The sequence below is a fragment of the Pseudophryne corroboree genome, chromosome 2 (genome assembly GCF_028390025.1).
Source record: "Pseudophryne corroboree isolate aPseCor3 chromosome 2, aPseCor3.hap2, whole genome shotgun sequence".
Taxonomy (NCBI): Eukaryota; Metazoa; Chordata; class Amphibia; order Anura; family Myobatrachidae; genus Pseudophryne; species Pseudophryne corroboree.
This window is the reverse complement of record NC_086445.1, coordinates 635,021,122-635,029,384: the sequence shown is the minus strand read 5'-3', so window position 1 is coordinate 635,029,384 and position 8,263 is coordinate 635,021,122. Positions and strand designations below refer to the sequence as shown.

The window sequence follows — 8,263 nt, the reverse complement described above, 5'->3', positions numbered from 1 at the left end:
ATTGCCACTCTGCTCCTAGTGCCGCCTTGGCGGTTTACATGAGCTACTGCGGTGATGTTGTCTGACTGGATCAGAACTAGTCGATTGCGAAGTAAGATCTCCGCTTGACGTAGGGCGTTGTATATGGCCCTTAGTTCCAGGATGTTGATGTGAAGACAAGTCTCTTGACTTGACCAAAGTCCTTGGAAATTTCTTCCCTGTGTGACTGCTCCCCAACCTCGGAGGCTCGCGTCCGTGGTCACCGGGATCCAGTCCTGTATGCCGAACCTGCGGCCTTCCAGGAGGTGAGCACTGTGCAGCCACCACAGGAGAGATATCCTGGCTCTGGGAGACAGGGTGATCCTTTGATGCATTTGTAAATGAGACCCGGACCATTTGTCCAGTAGGTCCCATTGAAAAGTCCTCGCATGGAACCTGCCGAAGGGGATGGCCTCGTACGATGCCACCATCTTCCCCAGGTCACGGGTGCAGTGAAGCACTGAAACCTTTTTTGGCTTTAATAGGTTCCTGACCAGAGCTATGAGCTCCTGAGCCTTTTCCATCGGAAGAAAAACCTTTTTCTGTTCTGTGTCCAGAATCAGGCCCAAAAAGATCAGACGCATTGTAGGAACCAGCTGGTACTTCGGAATATTGAGAATCCAGCCGTGCTGTTGCAACGTCCTCACTGACAGTGACACGCTGTCCAGTAACTTCTCTCGAGATCTCGCCTTTATGAGGAGATCGTCCAAGTATGGGATAATTGTGACACCCTGCTTGCGCAGGAGCACCATCATTTCCGCCATTACCTTGGTGAAAATTCTCGGGGCCGTGGAAAGCCCAAACGGCAACGTCTGAAATTGGTAATGACAGTCCTGTACCGCAAATCTCAGGAACGCCTGGTGAGAACGAAAAATCGGAACATGAAGGTAAGCATCCTTTATGTCCAGGGAAACCATCCAATCCCCCCCCTCCAGGCTGGCGATGACCGCTCTGAGCGATTTCATCTTGAACTTTTTCAAGTACAGGTTCAGGGATTTCAGATTCAAAATGGGTCTGACCGAACCGTCCGGTTTCGGAACCACAAACAGGGTTGAGTAATACCCCTTTCCTTGCTGGAGAAGAGGAACCTTGACTATCACCTGTTGCAGGTACAATTTTTGAATTGCAGTTAACACTAACTCCCTTTCTGACGGAGAAGCTGGCAGAGCCGATTTGAAAAACCGGCGAGGAGGCATCTCTTCGAATTCCAGCCTGTATCCCTGAGAAACAATCTCTATTGCCCAGGGCTCCACCTGTGAGTGAACCCAGACGTGGCTGAAAAATCGAAAACGTGCTCCCACTTGATCTGGCCCCCCCAGGGAAGTCCCAGCGTCATGCAGTGGATTTTGCAGACGTAGGGGGGGACTTCTGCTCCTGGGAACTAGCTGTGTGCAGCTTTTTTCCCTTGCCTTTACCTCTGGCAAGAAAGGACGATCCTCGTACCTTTTTGCTTTTATTCGAACGAAAGGACTGCATTTGGTAATGAGGTGCCTTCTTAGTATGTTGAGGGGGAACATAAGGTAAAAAATTCGATTTACCAGCCGTAGCAGTAGAGACAAGGTCCGAGAGGCCTTCTCCAAACAACTCCTCCCCCTTGTAAGGCAACGACTCCATATGCCGCTTTGAGTCGGCATCCCCCGTCCACTGTCGGGTCCACAAGAGTCGCCTAGCAGAAATAGACATATCATTTATGTCTCTTTGAGCACCCCTCATATATAACGCAGCATCCTTGATATGCTCTAGGGTCATTAGAATGGTATCCTTATCTAGGGTCTCAATCTCCGTAGACAAGGAATCTGTCCATGCTGCGACAGCACTACATACCCAAAAGATCATCCTTTCTTGCCAGATGTAAGGGCAGAGGAAAAAAGCTGCACACAGCTGGTTCCCAAGAACAGAAGTCCTCCCCTGCCTCTGCAAAATCCACCGCATGACGCTGGGGCTTCCCTGGGGGAGTCCGCTCAAGTGGGGGCACGTCTTCGACTTTTCAGTCACATCTGGGTTCATTCACAGGTGGATCCCTGGGCAATAGAAATTGTTTCTTAGGGATACAAGCTGGAATTCGAAGAGGTGCCTCCTCGCTGGTTTTTCAAATCGGCTCTACCTGCGGCTCCCTCAGAGAGGGAGTTAGTGTTGAATGCAATACAAAAATTGTATCTTCAACAGGTAGTGGTCAAGGTTCCTCTACTGCAGCAAGGAAAGAATTATTACTCAACCCTGTTTGTGGTTCCGAAACCGTACGGTTCGGTCAGACCCATTTTGAATTTAAAATCCCTGAACCTATACTTGAAAAGTTTCAAATTCAAGATGGAATCGCTCAGGGCGGTCATCGCCAGCCTGGAAGGGGGGGATTTTATGGTTTTCCTGGACATAAAGGATGCATACCTTCATGTTCCAATATTTCCTCCTCATCAGGCGTTCCTGAGTTTTGCTGTACAAGATTGTCATTACCAATTTCAGACGTTGCCGTTTGGGCTTTCAACGGCCCCGAGGATTTTCACCAAGGTAATGGCGGAAATGATGGTGCTCCTGCGCAAGCAAGGGGTCACAATTATCCCATACTTGGACGATCTCCTCATAAAAGCGAGATCTCGGGAGAAGTTACTGGACAGCGTGTCTCTGTCTTTGAAGGTCTTACAGCAACACGGCTGGATTCTCTATATCCCGAAGTCACAGTTGGTTCCTACGACGCGTCTGACCTTCTTGGGCTTGATTCTGGACACAGACCAGAAGAAGGTTTTTCTTCCAATGGAAAAAGCTCAGGAACTCATGACTCTGGTTAGGAACCTATTGAAGCCAAAACAGGTGTCAGTACATCACTGCACTCGAGTCCTGGGGAAAATGGTGGCATCGTACGAAGCCATTCCCTTCGGCAGGTTCCATGCGAGGACCTTCCAATGGGACCTACTGGACAAGTGGTCCGGGTCACATCTACAAATGCATCAGAGGATCACCCTGTCCCCCAGAGCAAGGGTGTCTCTCCTGTGGTGACTGCAGAGTGCTCACCTCCTAGAGGGTCGCAGGTTCGGCATTCAGGACTGGGTCCTGGTGACCACAGACGCAAGTCTCCGAGGTTGGGGAGCAGTCACACAGGGAAGAAATTTCCAAGGTCTTTGGTCGGGTCTAGAGACTTGTCTCCACATCAACATCCTGGAGTTGAGGGCCATATACAACGCCCTACGTCAAGCGGAGGCATTACTTCGCGACAAACCAGTTCTGATTCAGTTGGACAATGTCACCGCAGTAGCTCATGTAAACCGCCAAGGCGGCACAAGGAGGAGGGTGGAAATGGCGGAAGCCACCAGGATTCTTCACTGGGCGGAAAATCATGTAAGCGCACTGTCAGCAGTGTTCATTCCGTGAGTGGACAACTGGGAAGCAGACTTCCTCAGCAGACACGACCTGCATCCGGGAGAGTGGGGACTTCATCGGGAAGTCTTTGCGCAGATCGCAAGTCGGTGGGAACTGCCCCAGATAGACATGATGGCATCCCGTCTCAACAAAAAGCTACAGAGGTATTGTGCCAGATCAAAAGATCCTCAGGCGGTAGCAGTAGACGCCCTAGTGACACCGCGGGTGTTCCAGTCGGTTTATGTGTTTCCTCCTCTTCCTCTCATACCCAAGGTATTGAGAATAATAAGAAAAAGAGGAGTGAGAACAATTCTCATTGTTCCAGATTGGCTGCGAAGGACTTGGTATCCGGATCTACAGGAATTGCTCACAGAAGATCCGTGGCCTCTTCCTCTAAGGCAGTACCTGCTGCAGCAGGGGCCCTGTCTGTTCCAAGACTTACCGCGGCTGCGTTTGACAGCATGGCGGTTGAACGCCGGATCCTAGCGGACAAAGGTATTCCGGATGAGGTCATTCCTACGCTAATAAAGGCTAGGAAGGACGTGACATCAAAACATTATCACCGAATATGGAGAAAATATGTTTCTTGGTGTGAGGCCAGGAATGCTCCTACGGAGGAATTCCATCTGGGTCGTCTCCTTCACTTCCTGCAAACTGGAGTGAATTTGGGCATAAAATTAGGCTCCATAAAAGTTCAGATTTCGGCCTTATCCATTTTCTTTCAAAAGGAATTGGCCTCTCTACCTGAAGTACAGACTTTTGTAAAGGGAGTACTACATATTCAGCCTCCTTTTGTACCTCCGGTGGCGCCTTGGGACCTTAACGTGGTGTTAAGTTTCCTTAAGTCACATTGGTTTGAACCACTTAAAACGGTGGAGTTAAAATATCTCACTTGGAAGGTGGTCATGTTGTTAGCCTTGGCTTCGGCTAGGCGAGTTTCGGAATTGGCGGCTTTATCACATAAAAGCCCCTATCTGGTTTTCCATATGGATAGAGCGGAGTTGCGGACCCGTCCTCAATTCCTACCTAAGGTGGTCTCATCCTTTCATATGAACCAACCTATTGTCGTGCCTGTGGCTACTCGTGACTTGGAGGATTCCGAGTCCCTTGATGTGGTCAGGGCTTTGAAAATTTACGTGGCCAGAACGGCTAGGATCAGAAAAACAGAAGCACTGTTTGTCCTGTATGCAGCCAACAAGGTTGGCGGCCCTGCTTCAAAGCAGACTATTGCTCGCTGGATCTGTAACACGATCCAGCAAGCGCATTCTATGGCAGGATTGCCGTTAATAAAATCGGTTAAGGCCCATTCCACTAGGAAGGTGGGCTCGTCTTGGGCGGCTGCCCGAGGGGTCTCGGCACTACAGCTGTGCCGAGCTGCTACTTGGTCGGGGTCATACACCTTTGCAAAGTTTTATAAGTTTGATACCCTGGCTGAGGAGGACCTCATGTTTGCTCAATCGGTGCTGCAGAGTCATCTGCACTCTCCCGCCCGTTTGGGAACTTTGGTATAATCCCCATGGTCCTTACGGAGTCCCAGCATCCTCTAGGACATTAGAGAAAATAAGATTTTAAACCTACTGGTAAATCTTTTTCTCGTAGTCCGTAGAGGATGCTGGGCGCCCATCCCAAGTGCGGACTACTTCTGCAAGACTTGTATATAGTTATTGCTTAAATAAGGGTTATGTTATAGTTTCATCGGTTTTGGACCGAAACTATGTTGTTTTTCATACTGTTAACTGGTTAGTTTAACACAAGTTATACGGTGTGATTGGTGTGGCTGGTATGAATCTTGCCCTTGGATTAACTAAAATCATTTCCTCGTACTGTCCATCTCCTCTGGGCACAGTTTCTCTAACTGAGGCCTGGAGGAGGGGCATAGAGGGAGGAGCCAGTGCACACCCAGAGTCAAAGTCTTTCTTAAAGTGCCCATGTCTCCTGCGGAGCCCGTCTATCCTCATGGTCCTTACGGAGTCCCAGCATCCTCTACGGACTACGAGAAAAAGATTTACCGGTAGGTTTAAAATCTTATTTTTTGTTCCGCCCTGTCGGTTTATGTACGTTACCGCCGTCACATTGTCCGACTGGACTTAAATGGCCTGATTCCGAAGTAGAGATGAGGCCTGCAGAAGGTTGTTGTATATAGCCCTGAGTTCCAGAATGTATATTGGAAGGACGACTTCCTGATTGGACCATCTTCCCTGAAACTGCACCCCCTGGGTGACTGCTCCCCAACCTCTGAGGCTTGCGTCTGTGGTTAGCAGAATCCAATTCTGAATCCAGAACCTCCGACCCTCGATGAGGTGAGAAGTCTGTAGCCAGAACAGAAGGGAGATCCTGGCTCTTGGCAACAGACAGAGATGCAATCCGGACATTTGTCCAATAGATCTAGTTGGAAGGGCCTCGCATGAAACCTTCCGTACTGAAGTGCCTTGTAAGAGGCCACCATTTTCCCCAGAAGGCAAATGCACAGATGCACCGAGATCCGGGTTGGCTTCAGGACAGCCCTAACCATCAACTGGATTACCAATGCCTTTTCCAAGGGAAGGAACACTCTCTGAAACTCTGTGTCCAGTATCATTCCCAGGAAAGGAAGCCTCTATGGCCCTCATTCCGAGTTGATCGCTCGCTGCCGATTTTCGCAGCGCACCGATCAGGTGGAAAAACTGCATTTCTGCGCATGCGCATGGTACGCAGCGCACATGCGCTAAGTACTTTCACACAAAACATTGTAGTTTTACACAAGCTCGAGCGATGCTTTTCAGTCGCTCGAGTGTTCGTTGTTTGATTGACAGGAAGTGGGTGTTTCTGGGCGGCAACTCAGCGTTTTCAGGGAGTGTGCTAAAAAACGCAGGCGTGCCAGGTAAAAATGCAGGAGTGGCTGGAGAAATGGAGGAGTGGCTGGCCGAACGTAGGGCGTGTTTATGAGGTCAAACCAGGAACTAAACAGACTGCAGTCATCGCAAGCTAGGAGTAAGTCTTGAGCCACTCTGAAACTGCATGAAATATTTTAGTTGAAGAACTGCTAACCTTTCGATCGCACTTCTGCTAAGCTAGGATACACTCCATGAGGGCAGCGGCCTAGCGTTTCCATTGCTGCTAAAAGCAGCTAGCAAGCGAACAACTCGGAATGAGGGCCTATGTCGGTTCCAGGTTAGATTTTGGTAGGTTCAGAATGCACCCATGATCCAGGAGAAGTCTGGTTGAGAGGCCAATGCTGTCCAACAACCGCTCCCTGGACGATGCCTTTATCAGATGATCTTCCAGGTACGGAATTATGTTCACACACTGTTTGCGGCGTAGAAACATCATCTTTGCCATTACTTTGGTGAACACTCTCGGTGCCATGGAGAGACCAAATGGCAGGGCCTGGAACTGGTAGTGACAGTCCTGCAGTGCAAATCGGAGATAAGCCTGATGAGGCGGTCAGACCGGAATGTGAAGGTTCGCATCCTTGATATCCAGAGACACTAGGAATTCCCCCTCCTCCATACCTGAGATCACCGCTCTCAGAGACTCCATCTTGAATTTGAACACTTATAAGTACGGGTTCAACAACTTGAGGTTCAGAATCAGCCTCACTGAACCGTCTGGTTTCGGTACTACAAACAAGTTGGAATAGTACCCCTTGTTTTGCAGATGAAGTGGAATTGGAACAATGACCTGGGTATGTACAAGTTTTTAATGGCGTTCTGTAAAGTTATATTTGCCTCTTGTGAAACTGGTAAGCCTGATTTAAAGAATATGTGAGGTGGGAGCTTCTGGAACTCCAGTCTGTAGCCTTGGGAAATAAGATCTATGACCCAGGGATCCTGACACGAACTTGTCCAAATATGACTGAAGAATTTTAGCCCGGCTCTCACCTGCCAGTCTTCTAGGCATCTCGGTCCACCGTCATGCTGAAGGTTTTGAGGAAGCAGAGCTTGAGCCCTGTTTTTGTGAACCGGCAGTTGCTGGTTTGCATGGTTTACCTCTAGCGCCTCTGGTGGCGGTAGAAGAACCTCTGGGCTTGCCCCTAAACTTGGCAGTCCGAAAGGACTGTAAATTGGGTCCTGAGTAGGTTCCAGTATAATACAAATATTGGTACATTGTATATGATATCAATGTATAGACATCTGTTCTAAATTTTTTCCAGCTGTACTTATTCGGTGAACTCTCATCTGTGATCCAGGAGCTTCACCTACCTAACACAGAAAATACAGCATGGTGAATCTGCTGTCTGACTTAATCCAAATGATGCTTTTCTTAGTATCATCTGTTTTTCTGGTGCACTCTCATTAGTGGTTTATGAACAGAGCTCAGTTGCTCTACTACCATACCATACTTAATATGCCCGATCTCGTCTGATCTTGGAAGCCAAGTGGTTTGGGCTTGGTCAGTACTTGGAAGGGAGACCTCCAAGGAATACTGAGTGTTGTAGAGCATTACTGAACCAATAGGATGCAGACATCCATACAGCATTAACAGCAGAAGCACCTCTATCTTCTTTCTACATCTTTGCTGTCAGCATCCCCAATTTTTGTGAAATCTGCCAACATATGAATCAGATGGTACAGTCAGTCATACGGTACCACTCATATATAGGTGAGCTCTCTTCAGTGCTTGGGCCCATTGTTGCCTTATCAATACAGTTTTATCTGTACTGGTCAGGGTGGAAGGATGCAGTAAAAACTTATGGCTGCATACCCCTAACCCATTCAACATCGATAATGACCAGAACATACCATAATTTTTCATAAATTCCTCATATTCTAATTGGGAGTGGCAGCTCTCAGATTTCTGGTAATCCCTATGACGACTGAACCTGTATTGTGTGTGTGTGTGTGTGTGTGTGTGTGTGTGTGTGTGTGTCTGTCTGTCTGTCTGTCTGTCTGTCTGTCTGTGTGTGTGTGTGTGT

General features: G+C 48.5%; 1 pseudogene; it reads left to right on the top strand.

Moving 5' to 3' along the window:
• Positions 1–7,671: 7,671 nt before the first annotated feature.
• LOC135052269 (5S ribosomal RNA) lies at positions 7,672–7,789 on the top strand (annotated as a pseudogene).
• Positions 7,790–8,263: the final 474 nt, after the last annotated feature.